Source organism: Sceloporus occidentalis, unplaced genomic scaffold (genome assembly GCF_023333645.1).
Source record: "Sceloporus occidentalis isolate IW3139 unplaced genomic scaffold, rSceOcc1.0.p SCAF_3, whole genome shotgun sequence".
In the NCBI taxonomy this organism is placed as follows: Eukaryota; Metazoa; Chordata; class Lepidosauria; order Squamata; family Phrynosomatidae; genus Sceloporus; species Sceloporus occidentalis.
The window spans coordinates 4588527-4602869 of NW_028316983.1; the positions used below are offsets into that span (position 1 = coordinate 4588527).

General features: G+C 40.7%; 1 protein-coding gene across 5 annotated transcripts in view; it reads right to left on the minus strand.

Moving 5' to 3' along the window:
- Positions 1–9692, minus strand: part of RAD21L1 (RAD21 cohesin complex component like 1) — a 39488-nt gene extending 29796 nt beyond the window's left edge. The window contains exons 1-3 of one of the 5 annotated variants that reach the window (XM_089513506.1): positions 9538–9692; positions 8921–9005; positions 1678–1749 (exon numbers count right to left, since the gene is read on the minus strand). The gene's annotated coding sequence lies outside the window, so the exon portion shown is untranslated. Of the gene's footprint in view, positions 1–1677; positions 1750–2029; positions 2147–7705; positions 7789–8920; positions 9471–9537 lie in introns of those variants that run through there. The other 4 variants (XM_089513507.1, XM_089513508.1, XM_089513510.1 and 1 more) reach the window with 4 other exon arrangements.
- Positions 9693–14343: the final 4651 nt, after the last annotated feature.

Genomic DNA, 14343 nt, shown 5'->3' on the forward strand with positions numbered 1-14343 from the left:
AAACCATTCTATTGATGGTGTACAAAAGCTAGGTAGTTTTGCATAAGAACAGGATTAATTAGGCACTTGTGTATATAAAATCATCTGTATATTAGAGATTCATTTCCATTCAAGATTTATGTATTGGGTATTATAGGCTCTCCAAATAACTTCATTTTTAACAATAATTCATTTTGTGAATAACCGAGACAACAAGAATATTAATTGTTTTCTAGATTTCTCTTGTACAAAAAACCCACATCTGCCTGCATAATTTAAGTTTTAAAAACTGCTATTCTCCAACACTGCAATTTTAATCACACTCATTTGGAAGTAAACCTCATTAATATTAGTGGATCCAATGTGTAGGTAAACATAATTAGGCGTTGTATATGTACAATCAGTTTTAGGAGCCATAAAGGGAGATCTTTCGAAAAAGTGCAAGAAACAAAACAGGAAAAAGCACTATTTTTCAAAATTCCTAGCTTTTGTTGTCCTTTTATAGAAAGAAAAATTATGGCAAAAATGGAGGAGATTCAGTATAAGGGAGGAAGCTACATAGGTTTGGCAAACATTTTAAAAAACCAGACAGCACCTAGGAAGATCAATCTTGCTCAATCATTTCTTCATTTTGCTTTATAGTCACTGGATTCATCCAAGATGCTCGCTCACAAGCAAGGCACAAATGCAGAGATGGCAAAGATAAAGGAATACATGGATTTCAGGGGGGAAATAGAATCCTTTACAGACTTTCCTTTTATAATGTTAGGCATATTTTTATTATACTGTATATATTTAAAATGTTGTGATTATGTGTTTCATGGGTATTGCAAAAACAGAAGGCAATAGCTCTGTCCCTCAGTCCATTGATGCCATTGCATTCTATGGTATGCTGCCCTTGGAACATGGTGGCATTGTGTGCTTGTCATGGCTAATACTATGGAGAGACACAGCCTCCATAAACCACATTGTGTTACCAGTGAAAGCAAGTGGACATCATCACAACATCACATTGTGTGGCACATTGGGTGAAGAAATATATATATATATATTTTGGTTTGTACTGAATATACTGCCAGACAGTTTCATTGACTCCTACTACATGTTATAAAAGAAAAACAAAACAAAACAAAAATCACTCTATTTATTTTTTAAAGGAATAGACATAATTTTGGAAACCTCTAACATGTTCCTCTGTAGTGGTATTATTGAAAGACATAGCCATGGTAGTCTTTTTCAATATATAAAAGAATTGTAATATCATGGTGCTACAGGATTAAAACAGTATTCCTTAATATCTTTTTATGCTCCTTCATAATGGTATTTCCCAATTCTGTAGTGTGGAGGCAAAATTCCAAGTGTATAAAATGTAGAAAGGGGACTTGCGTTCAGCAATACTTCTGTTTGGTGTGGGGTGTCTTACTGTAACTCTAGATTTCAATATTTAAAATACGACAAAGAAATATCAACCTTCAGTGACAATGTTTGGCTCATCCCAGGAAAGACATATGCAGTCACTGGCTTACTTTATAACATCCTCACTTTAAAGAATATTGCAGGTATAAGATTTGGGTGAAAAATTCCGAGACTCTCAGGAAATTCTGCCAGCTTGAGGAAACATTTGGACAGCAATTTCAAAAATGAAAGTTTCAAAATTCTATCTAGGATGAAATTAAATAAAGCATATTTCATACGTACTTCCTTTTATTTGTCACAACCAGCAACCCAAGTGTCAGGACTTCTGCTTGCCTGAAAGTAAGTTCCTTCTTCCTGTCAGAATATGAAAAAGTGTTAAAGGGAAGATTTATACTGAATAAAATGACAGATTTTTCCCTTCAACAGAGAAAAGATGGATAAACAAGCAAAGCTAAAGATTATGAAGGGAGAAGAACCCAACCTTCATTTCCCTCTCTTTTGATAGATGTGGGGATGAGACATAAGTAACATCAGAAATAGGCTTACCCTGAGTTGGACCATTAGTTCCTCTAGTTCAGGGACAGGAATCATGCCACCTCGTATACTCTTTAATTACAAGTACCATCAGACCTACCTATCATTACCCAATAGCTAGGAATGCTGGGAGCTGAAGTCCAACATCTGGAGGGGCCAAATGATTCACACCCCTTCACTGCTCATGGGACTCCATCCTGGACTATCCTTCCCAGCTCTTCTTGGATGTGCCATAATAATAATAATAATAATAATAATAATAATAAATTATTTATATACGCCTTTCCAAAAAGATCAAAGTGGTTTACAAAATTACATAAAAATACATAATACATAAACGACTTACATAAACAAATAAATAAAATACCTAAACAGTACATAAGGTATACAAACTAAAATTCCATCCCTCAACCCTTATTGAACCTGGACCTATTAAATTAGTTTTAGCTGCTTTTATAGTTCAGATGCTTTTATAGTTACAAGGTTTGGTCTCACCAAATGGTGGAGAAGAATAATATAGTTTAATAATAATATAGTTTATTTGTAACCCACTTTTCCAAAATTTTGATCAAAGCGGTGAACAATTATTTATAAAAACATTCTAATAAAATCAATTAAAAACAGCATTAAAAGCAACATAGTAATACTAACGACAAAAGGGCCAGATGGAAGGGGAAATCGATATATACAGTCCGGGGTCATCAATGAAAAGGGGTAAGAGAAGATTTTTCACGGTGGGAAGGCTTGGGAAAAGAAATACGTCTTCAGATTTTTTTTGAAAAGAGCTAAGGATGTGGTGGAGCGAAGCTCATCTGGGAGACTATTCCAAGATCTTGGGGCCACGATAGAGAATGTCCTCTGTGAGGTCCTCACATAGCGTGTTGCTGGGACCTCCAACAATTTCATCCCTGTTGATCTGAGTGTGCGGGGCGGATTATATGGGGAGAGGCGGTCCTCCAAGTACTCTGGGCCCAAGCCATTTAGGGCTTTATAGGTCATTACCAACACCTTGTATTGAGCCCGGAAGCGAATAGGCAGCCAATGAAGATCTTTCAAGATGGGTGTTATATGGTCAGACCTGGAACAACCAGTGACCAGTCTTGCTGCCATATTCTGCACTAACTGTAGCTTCCGGGTTTGGTACAAGGGTTGCCCCATGTAGAGCGCATTACAGAAATCCAATCGAGAGGTTACCAGAGCATGTACTACAGTTTCAAGGTCTCTCCAGTCCAGGTAGGGACGCAGCTGGCGTATCAGCCGAAGCTGATAACAAGCGCTCCTGACCGTCGCGTCCACCTGAGATGTCAGCTGGAGCGATGAGTCCAAGAGCACTCCCAAGCTGTGGACCGAGTCCTTCAAGAGGAGCGTGACCCCATTCAGGACCGGATGGCAAATCTCATCACCCAGACCCGGGGAACCTATCGCCAGTACTTCCGTTTTCTCTGGATTCAGACTGAGTTTGTTTTCCCTCATCCAGCCCATTACCGACTCCAAGCAGGCATTTAGAGGAGAGATGCCATCCCTAGTTACTGCATCAGTCAGAGACACAGAGAAACATATTTGGGTGTCATCAGCGTACTGATAACACCGCGCCCCGTGTCTCCAAATGATCTTTCCCAGCAGTTTCATGTAAATGTTGAATAGCATGGGGGGACAGAATAGCTCCTTGAGGGATGCCAGATGTAAGCGCCCTCTTATCGGAGCAAACGTCCCCCATCTGCACCATCTGGAATCTACCCGAGAGGTAGGAACGGAACCACTGGAGCGCAGTGCCCTCGATACCTAACTCCCTCAGGCGTTCCAGAAGGATACCATGGTCAATGGTATCAAAAGCCGCTGAAATGTCCAAAAGCACTAACAGGGACACGCTTCCCCTGTCCATGCCCAGACGGAGATCATCAACTAAGGCGACCATGGCAGTCTCAACTCCATAGCCCGCCCGGAAGCCGGTTTGAAATGGGTCCAGAAAATCCGTCTCATCCAAGATCGATTGAAGCTGGGAGGCGACCGCTCTCTCGATCACCTTCCCCAAAAATGGCAGCAGCGATATAGGCCGGTAGTTATTATAAGCCAGAGGGTCTAGAGAGGGTTTTTTCAGCAGGGGTTTAACCACTGCTAGTTTTAATTTAGATGGAAATTGTCCCTCTCTTAAAGATGTATGGATTATGCGGTGCAGCATAGTTAGCACCGCATCCCCCCCCGGGCCGCCAGCCATGAGGGACAGGGATCGAGAGAGCATGTCATCTTCCTAACACTTCGAAGGAACTTGTCCACTTCCTCGGTACTAACAAACTCAAAGTGATCCAGTATAACAGGGGCCACGGAAGCTCTGGACACCTCTCTAATAGATTCTGAAGAAATACTGGCGTCGAGATCAGCCCTTATCCAAGAGATTTTGTCCGCAAAGAAGTTATTAAATTTGTCACAGCAGGCTTTAGATGGTTCTAAAATAGGGTTCAGGGAGGGGGGCAGTTGTGTCAGCTCCCTCACTACCCTGAACAGCTCTGCCGGACGCGACTCCGCAGACGCAATACGTGCAGCATAGAACGAATTCTTTGCTGCACTTATTACCACTCCGTAGGCCTTCAAATGAGAGTCTAGGAGTGCCTTGTCGGCTAAGTGCTGGTGTCCTCGCCAGTCGCGCTCTAGTCGTCGCAGAACCCGCTTCCTTTCCCTGAGGTCTTCCGTGTACCAGGGCTGTTTTTTGGAAGCAGGCCTGAGAGGACGTTTGGGAGCGATACTGTGTATAGCCCTGGAGAGATCAGTATCCCAGATGTTAGTCAGGGCATCAACAGAGTCGCCGTCAGTTCCAGCCATATACCCCTCTAGGGCTTCTTGGAACCTTTTGGGTTCCATCAGCCTTCGAGGGTGGACCATCCTAATGATCACACGGTGCAAGTGCTGGGCCTCACGCTGTGTCGTTGGTGCTAAAGTGATGCCAAGATAGATAGATGTGTTTTGTACCACAGGCCAGTGGTTTGAAGCATTCAGATAGTTTAATAGTTGCATTTGAAAAACTGGAAAAGGAAATACTACTTCCAAAGTTTTTTTGAACCTACAACAGTCACTACATTTCAGAACATGGAACTATCATTGTAACCAGTGGTCTACTACTATATTTTAAAGCACAGGTCTTCACCATCACAGTTCCTACACCAAGCGGTGTCACTAGGGTAGGTGTCACTCTCCTGACCTCTTTCCATACAACGCCATATAGAATCCTTAGTACAAAAATGTTTTGTACTAATGTTGCTCCTAAATCGTAATTCCCATATATCACGGGTTGTAAAGGTAATTGTTGTGACATAAACAACTAGCAAAATTAAAATTATACCTTTAAATTACAATATCATATGTATAGCCTAAATATATTTACATGTATAATTGGCCCTCCTGCGGCTATGACTTTGGCAGATTTGATTATTTGTGGTTTTGGTTAATATGTGCTCTCTAGGAATCTCTAGGTCCTGCAGCGCATCTCTGCTGGACGTTGAGCATAGAGTTGTGCTGGAGAACCAGATGTTCCTAGAGAAAATACTTCTCTAGGCATTTGTAGGACCTCCAGCATGATTCTATAATCAACTTCTGGCAGAGGTTGACCACAGAGTTGCACTGGGGGACCTGGAGATCCCAAGAGAGGCGTTTTCTCAGGTAAAAAGAATAGTGTTTGTTTACTTGCAGTTTTACCCCATTCACGGGGGTCTTTCACCTCTAACCCCGTCAAATGTGGAGGGACCACTGCATATAATTTCATGTGGTTAAAGTGAAAATTGGTAAGATGTGATGTTTTTAAAGAAAAAAATTAAATAATTTTAAAAACAATGTTTTAAAACACACACACACACACACAAACCCTGGGGCCTCTCTCTTTTCTGAAAACCACCCTTTTCTGCCATAAGGCATATGTTTGGGGAGCAGTGGTTTCACCTGGTGCAGTCCGCACCCCCATAGTGATACCCCTGCCTATACCAACCAAACAAGCAAATAAATAATGTGTTGATCTATAACAAAAATTGATTTCTATTGTTCACCTACATGAGAAGCAGGGGGTTTATACAATACATTGTAACTTGGAAAACTGGTTTTCCCGGCAGCTACTGTGGGGATGGTGACAGCTTCAACATGGAAGGACCCACTGAGTCCAAGAAGTAGGCGATATCACAGTCATTGCTAATAAAAAATTCTGATGTACTTGGAACATGGTCTCAGAAATAAAAAATTCCTGGAACTTTAGTTGTATAAGACCTGACCCCATTACGCCACAAACAGGAACAAGTTTCTTTCCAACCATTACCCCTCTTGACCCTGGCCCAGTGTTCAGAGGAATAGTCTTCTGATCCTGGAAGTAGCACAGCCTTGTAATCTAGCCCAGAAAAATCATAACTATGTATTAGCCAATGATACATCTGTCTGTGATGGAGACAAACTCCATGACTATGTTTAATCATTTTTAAAAGCCATCTTGACCAATGGCCATGAAAATACCTTGTGGCAATGAATGCCAGGATGGTATAGATTTAGAATCATAGAGTGGAAGAGACCCCAAGGGCCATCCAGTCCAACCGCCTTCTGCCATGCAGGAACTCACAATCAAAGCACTCCTTGTGACAGATGGCCATCCAGCCTTTGTTTAAAGAAGACCTCCAAAGAAAGGGACCCCACCACCCTCCAAGGCAACAAATCACACTGTTAAAGAGCTCTTACTGTCCAGAGGATCCTCCTAATGTCCAGGTGGGATCTCTTTTCCTGTAGTTGGAATAGTTCTTAAACTATTAAACTAACAGGATCTGTCCCCCTCCCATTGTGTCAAGGAACTGGCAGCATATTTAGGGCTGATGAACTACAATTGTTGTTTTATTCCTGGAAATTCACTGCAGACTGGTAGCCTATAGCTAACAGACCATACTGGTCCATGGGCCACCAGTGTGAATAGCACTAGAGATTGGCCATTTTTAAAAAAGCATCATTTCCACAGTATGTATACAGTTGGCTCTTGGTCTCTGTTGGGGTTTGGTTCCAGGACCCCTTGTGGATACCAAAATCCATGGATGCTCAAGTCCCATTATATACAATGGACAGTAAAAAGGTGTCATTTATATAAAATGGTAAAATCAAGGTTTGGTCTTTGGAATATTTTCGAATATTTTCAAGCTGTGGATGCCTGAATCCGTGGATAAAAGATCCATGGATATGGAAGGTTGACTGGACTAGTCAAAGGCTTGCCAGATTATTAGCTGGAGATGGCTCATGTATCTTTAATGGTTGCGAAGAAGAGGAAATTTCAGTAGGAGTTGCTTGTTATGCAACCAGATTACAAGCAGCACCTGCTGAAATTCCCTCTTCTACACAATCCTTAACGTCCTCTCCAGCTTTCACTTTGGTAACCCTGAAACCTGGAACATCTCCAAAGCCATTTTACCCCAGATAAGACTATGAAGGCTGTTCTTGCAATCCCATCTTCCAAACTGATTTGCTGTTGGGGAGCAAAACTACAAAACTACTTGATACTGTTTGATAATGCATTTGCTTTTGTAAAGGTGGGGTACAGCATAAACTGCATTAGTTGTTTATCTTTGTTGATGATGTTATGTATACTTTGTATCACTGTATCATCAAAACAAAATTGTGTGAGTGTGTATTTATATCTGCATTTATTGAATCCTTAGATGAGAAGTTCTTGGAGGCAATGGTAAAGCATGAAACCCAAGATGACAAGATTTTTCAAAAAATTAAAGAAAGAACATATCTATATTTATTGATACAGATGTATATGTACATGTATATGAAAGCTTAGATCAGGGGTAGGCAACCTGCGGCCCGCAGGCCGGATGCGGCCTGGTGAGGCCTTGGGACCGGCCCCAGCCCGGTCCTGCTGCTGATTGCCGCCGGGGCCTTTGGGGGGCAATTGTCTATAGAAGCCTCAGAAACATGCATTTATATTAACATTTTTTTAAAAATCAGCAAATTTTTTCACGTGTCCTCCATTTTTTTTAAAAAAAGTGTCTTCCACTTGAAAATTTTGTCCTACATTTATCCTGGTTTATTTATATATTTAATTTTTTTAAAAATTTTTTATTTAATTATTTATTTTTTGGCTTCGGCCCCCCAGTTGTCTGAGGGACAGCAACCCGGCCCCCGGCTCAAAAAGATTGCCTACCCCTGGCTTAGATTATAGCACTGAATGCAAGATTTTCATGGTGTCTGTGTTTTGTACCCATCTCAAAAGTATTATATATATTGTATGACTGTATAATCAAAACAAAGTGTGTGTGTGTGTGTGTGTGTATTGTTAGTATTATATATACGTTGTATGACTGTAAAATCAAAACAAAACAATCTATCTATCTATATATGATGTCTGTAATGTTCATGGTGTCTGTAATGGATCAATATCAAAAGTATTTTTTTAAAAAGAAAAAATCTAGATGTATTGAAGGTTTTTGTTCTTGTTGCTACTATTATGTATACTTTGTATGACTGCATAATCAAAACAATGTGTATGAATGTATATATACACCTATAGATATGCATGTGTGTATATATATATATATGTGTGTATATATTTATAATATATATATATATATATATATATATATATATATATATAATATTTTAATTTGTTGTCTGCCTTATTTTATTGAATGTTGCCTTGTACTAATATGTAATATATTTAATAATTTTGTAAAATGTACATCACAGGCAGGTTTATTTTTATCTGTTTTAATTGACTGTATGTACAGTGCTGTGTAAATTTACAGCGTTATATAAATAAAGCTCAATAATAATAATAAATACCCACACACATATATATGCATATGTATATAAAAACCCACTGAATGGAAGGCTTTTATTGTCAGGAATGGCAAAGGATGGAAATTTCATGGAGTAGTAGTAAAAGGAATGATGATAATAATAATAATAATAATAATAATAATAATAATAATAATAAATACTAAATCACAGCTTTGTGCTCCATTCATTGCCTTCTTACCCTGCTGGGTTTAACAGGATTTGCTGCTCCCTATCTTAGCAAATATTTAAGATTTTTCAGTCTGGAAGTAGAATTATCTCAGAATCTGAGGAAAAAGCAAAAGGACTGCGCATAAAATGACTAGTATAATTTCACCCAGATAAAAACAGTAGTGATAATAGTGATACTGTGGTAATCTTGCTATGTATTTTTTAGTTGCTCTGTTGAAGGAGCAATTTGGAGTTAAAAACAGGGAAGGACGGGTTTGTTCACTAAAACGCACAAAAGGTCGAAAAGAGAGAAAAATCTTGGGACTATAAAACAGAAATCTCGTTTTTTAAAAAACAATTTACGTGGTTTTTAAATAGGCGAGTGAAGATGGGGTATAAAATTAATGGGCTGAGGCAATTTGTACTTGTTGAAAAGGGAAAATACACATGGATTTCACTGGGGCTTATAAACAACAACACTTTTATGGCGTTTTCTTTCTGAGGGGATTCAAATCTCCCTCAGGAAAAAGCCCGCCCTTTTTCCTTTTCTGCCCTCTCCGGGGCTCTCAGACTGCAAAAACTACGCTACTTGCGGGATGAACGCTAGAGTAGCAGATTGCGCATGCGTCCAACCGTACGTTTACTCACCTAAACCGTTTCGACCGTTAGGCAGGCGCGCGCATGCGCAGTTCGTGGGCGTTTTTTCCTCCTCCTCCTGAGGAAGGCGCAATTTACCTCAGTGAGAGAAGGAGAGGCGTTAGAAGAGGGTTAAACCTGGGATAGGGAGGGACACAATCAATTGTTTTTAAGTCTATTAAAAGTTTATAACACAGACCTGCGATGAATTTTTTTAAATGTATTTTTGAATTAAAAAAAAAACATGCACACACAACATGATGTACCACATTCTTCCTTCACAAATTCAAATAACACAGGCCTGTGATGGAAAAAACTATTATTATTATTGTTATTATTTTCTTCTATCCCGCCTTTCTCCCAATATAGGGACTCAAGGCAATGAACAAGTACAAAACATTTTAAAAACAGTAGAACAATATTAAACCATAAATATAAAATTTTAAAAAAGTTAAAAGAGTTATAAATTAAAATATAACATGTTAAAAATACAAACCATTAAAATATTAGCTTTTAACATTGTAGCTGTTTTTGAATGTATTTTGAGTGCTGAATTAAAAAAGAGACAATAAAAAAAGTACCACACACGTTTCTTTCACAAATTCGAATAATAGGCCTGTGATGAAAAACCCCTATTATTATTATTATTATTATTATTATCATCATCTTATATTCTGTCTTTCTCCCAATATAGGGACTCAAGGCGTTAACATTGTAGCTGTTTTTGAATTTGTTTTTGAATGCTAAATTTAAAACAACAACACACAAATAATAATAATAATAATAAATACCGCTTTTCCTAAAAGATCAAAGCGGTTTAAAAATGTACCACACACGCTTCTTTCAAAAATTCAGTTTTTTAAAACCAATTCAGGTGTTAACTCAGCTTTAACTCTGGACGCTGATTATCCAGTGCGATTTCTTTTATCATCATCATCATCATCATCATCATCTTTTAATAATAATAATAATAAAAAACTTTTATTTATATCCCGCCTACTCCAATTAGGATCAAGGCAGCTTTTGAAACAGATTTTGTGTTTGTGTGTGTTTTATATCAGCAAATTAAGTGTTTTAAAACTCTTAGGTCCAAAACACACTGTAGAACTAACCCAGTTTGAGACGACTTTAACTGCTCTGGCTTGGTGCTTGGAAATTCTGGGAACTGTAGTTTTGTGAGACATTTAGCCGTCTGTGTTAGAGAGCTCTGGTGCCACAACAAACTACAGTTCCCAAGATTCCCTAAGACTGAGCCAGGGCAGTTAAAGCGGTCTCAGGCTGGATTATTTCTGCACTGTGTTTTAGACCATAATTAGGGTGCATCCACACTGTAGAAATAATCCAGGTTGACTCTGCTCTAGCTGCCCTGGCTCAGTGCTAGGGAATCCTGGGAATTGTAGTTTACCATGGCACCAGAGCTCTCTTGACAGAGAAGGCAAAATGTCTCACCAAACTACAGTTCCCAGGCTTCCCTAGCACTGAGCCAGGGCAGTTCAAGTGGTCTCAAGCCGGATCGTTTCTGCAGTGTGTTTTGGACTTTCAATAGCTAACTGGAGTTGTTTACACTCCAAAGTAAGAAAATAAATAACATTCAATGATTATATAGAGTTAGAGAAGGCTAAATGTCTCACAAAACTACAGTTCCCAGAATTCCCTACCTTTGAGGCAAGGCTGTTAAAAGTGGTCTAAAAAAACCGACTATTCCTGCAGTGTGTTTTGGCCCCAAATTATAAACTTGGTAATGTTTCAGGTGTTGTGGAAGACTGTTGCTTTATCAGAAAGGTACTAGTCCTTAAGAAAGTGTCACACAATTCTGTTGCTGGCACCAGAAATTCATTGATTTATTTTAAAAAGGAACTGATTACACGCGAACACCAGACAGTGTCCTCTTGCAGAGAAACTAAAGCACAATTGTGGAAATTTGGGGAGCGTTAAATACCGTAAGGCACCAGTTCCCTGTCTGATCTTGGCTATTAAGAAGAGTCAGCCCTGGTTAATACATGGATGGGAGACCATCAACTAATACTTGGTGCTGTAGGCTATATTTCAGAGGAAGGAACTGGCAAAATCATTTCTGAGTAGTCCTCACCTAAGAAAAACCTGATGAAGTTCTTGGGGTTGCCATAAGGCACATACACTACTGCACATTGAACTCAAGAGACTTGATTGCACACCAATGCGATCGTGCGGCTTACTCAGTTTAGAAAACATCTGTACTACCCCACATCATTGGATGTACCACAATAGTATTTCATAACCACTGTATCTGTGTTCAAAGAAACCCTGCCCAGAGAAAGAGCAGTGGAAATGGGGAGACATCATATACTTTTCACTTTTAAATATACTCAGGCCTGAGACAGACAGGTGGGAAGTGGCGTGCCAGTGCCGATTCTAGGGTTCAGGAGTGCGCAGCAACTCCCAAATCCTAGTCCGTACAGATGCCGCCATGATGACGCAAGTGCAGCGCTGCGTCTGCATGGCGAGGTGCCACTCTTGCATCATTGACATGCCACAGTGCGCTAATGGCGCACTGATTGCGGCTCCTGCGCGTGCCAAAAAGAACCTGCTTTGAAAATCTCCCTATTGCCGCATGGCCAGAAAGAGGAGGAGCCTGCCTGAAAAAGATAGCCTCCCCAGCACAACATCTTTATTAAGGTCTGAAACAACAACATGCAGGCATCTGACTAACATCTCCAATTGTTTTTTAACTTCTGTTTGGTTTGTAGCATCTTGCCTGATGAAGAAGCCCATGGAGCTTCGAAAGCTTGCAACAAGTATATTGTGCATTTCGGTTGGTCAGTAAAGGGATCACTGATGGATTCTTGTCTGGATTTGTTAAATGGCCAACACAGCTACTCTTGAATGTTTTTGGGCAGGTCTTACTCTTTCAGCATAAAGCCTTTGAAAAGCTTTAGAAGTCTCCTCTGATATGCAGCAGGGGCAGGCTGCCAAGCAGACCTCAAGCCCTATCAAGCCCATTGCCTAATGCACTTGCTGCTCCCTCTGAGAAACGCACCCTGCTTCCTTGTTTTCCATTAAAAGTTGGTTCCCAGACTTCAGACTTGAGTTGAGACTTGACCTGAAAGTATCTTGCAAAGACTTGAGACTTGACTCGAGACTTGAAGGTTGAGACTTGGCTTGAGACCCGAATACCTCGCTGCTTTCCTCTGAGGCTGAGAGTGTGTGATTTGCCCAAGAAATCAGCTTCAAGATGCACAGTAACACAACAATATGGTTGGAACAAGAATGTTGCTCATGAAGTCAACGCTGGATTAGATACAGAAAATGACAATTATATAAATTTAGGAGCCAGCATAGTGTAGTGCAGTAGTCCTCAAACTGTGCCTGGAAGAGAATTTGGACTTCAGCTCCCAGAAGACTCAGCCATGTTGGCCAATAGTCTGGGATTCTGGTAGCTGAAGTCCAAAATCCCTTAAAGAGCACAGTTTGGGGACCACTGGCGTAGTGCTTTGAGCATTGGACTATAACTGGAGACAAGGATTCGAATCCTCGCTCAGCCATGAATACCCACTGGGTGACAGTGAGCAAATCACACTCTAGATTTTATCACATGGGGACCTATGTGCGTTCATCCCCCAAATGGTTAAAGTGTTGGCATCTTGGAAAAGCAAGCCAATTCGCTAATGCTTATCACACCCAGAGCACAACAAAGTGTTAAAAGCACATTACAGTGCACCCGCTCCATATGCGGGCACACCATATGTGGCTTCCACTTCATGTGGAAGCCGCACTGCAATTAAATGAATGGTGCACGCGCCCTGCACTGCTTACGTGGAATTTGCCTTACGCGGGGGGGGGGGGGGCATAACGGATCTCCCACGTAAGGAGAGGCTCCACTGTACTTAGGGAAGAAAGTGGGTTTACAGTGAATTTGGGTTTCAGACGGATGAGAACAAATCTCCGTTGCTAGCTTGAAAGTAACTTTTTTGCACATGCTCCAAACTGTCAATTCCACAAATGCATACCATACACACACATGCTCCAGAGGGGGAAGGGAAATGGGGAGGAAAATCCTCTTTGCCCCAGATGCTGTTTCGGAGGAAGGAAGGCTGAGGTTTCCCTTTGCAAACTCCCATACCCCCCCCCCCCCCACACACACACAGAGTAGAGAGAATGAGGAGATGGCTGCTCCAGAAATCTGTCTGATTCCAGCAAGGGCTGAACCTCTCAGATGCCCTCCCTTTCCAGGACATATTCTCCATCTCTCCCTCCTCTACAGAAGAATTCCAAAATGTCTTCTCCCTCTGCCTTCTCTCACCTGTTGTTCCCTGCTGCAGGAGGAGGAGGAGGAGGAGAGCAGCTGCGTGAAGAGAAGAGGGGTGTGTGTTGTGTGTATATCCTTTTAAGAACAAGGCTTTCTCCCTCTCCTTGGCACAGCAAGGAACCCTGGGAACAGGGAGGATTGGGGACTTGGTTTTCAGACTCCTGCAATTACGTGAAGAGAACGAATTCACAAATGAAATGGAAATGCAAATACAGTAGTTTTGCAAAAATGCCTATTTCCTGATTCACCTCACTTTCTGTCTGGATTCTGATCAGTTTGTGCACAGCGTCATCTGAAAAGCAACTGCAAAATTGTCCCTAATGCCCTGGATGACGCTGCACTGTGACCAGTTTAACCTTCCAATTTTCCCCATGTGAAAAGGTCCTCTGTCAGCCTCAGAGGAAGGCAAAGGAAAACCTACTCTGAACAAATCTTGCCAAGAAAATCCGGTGATAGGGGCACCATAAATCGGGAGCAACTTGAAGGTACGCAACAGCAACTACTGGGAGACCCAAGTTCAATCCAATTGACAT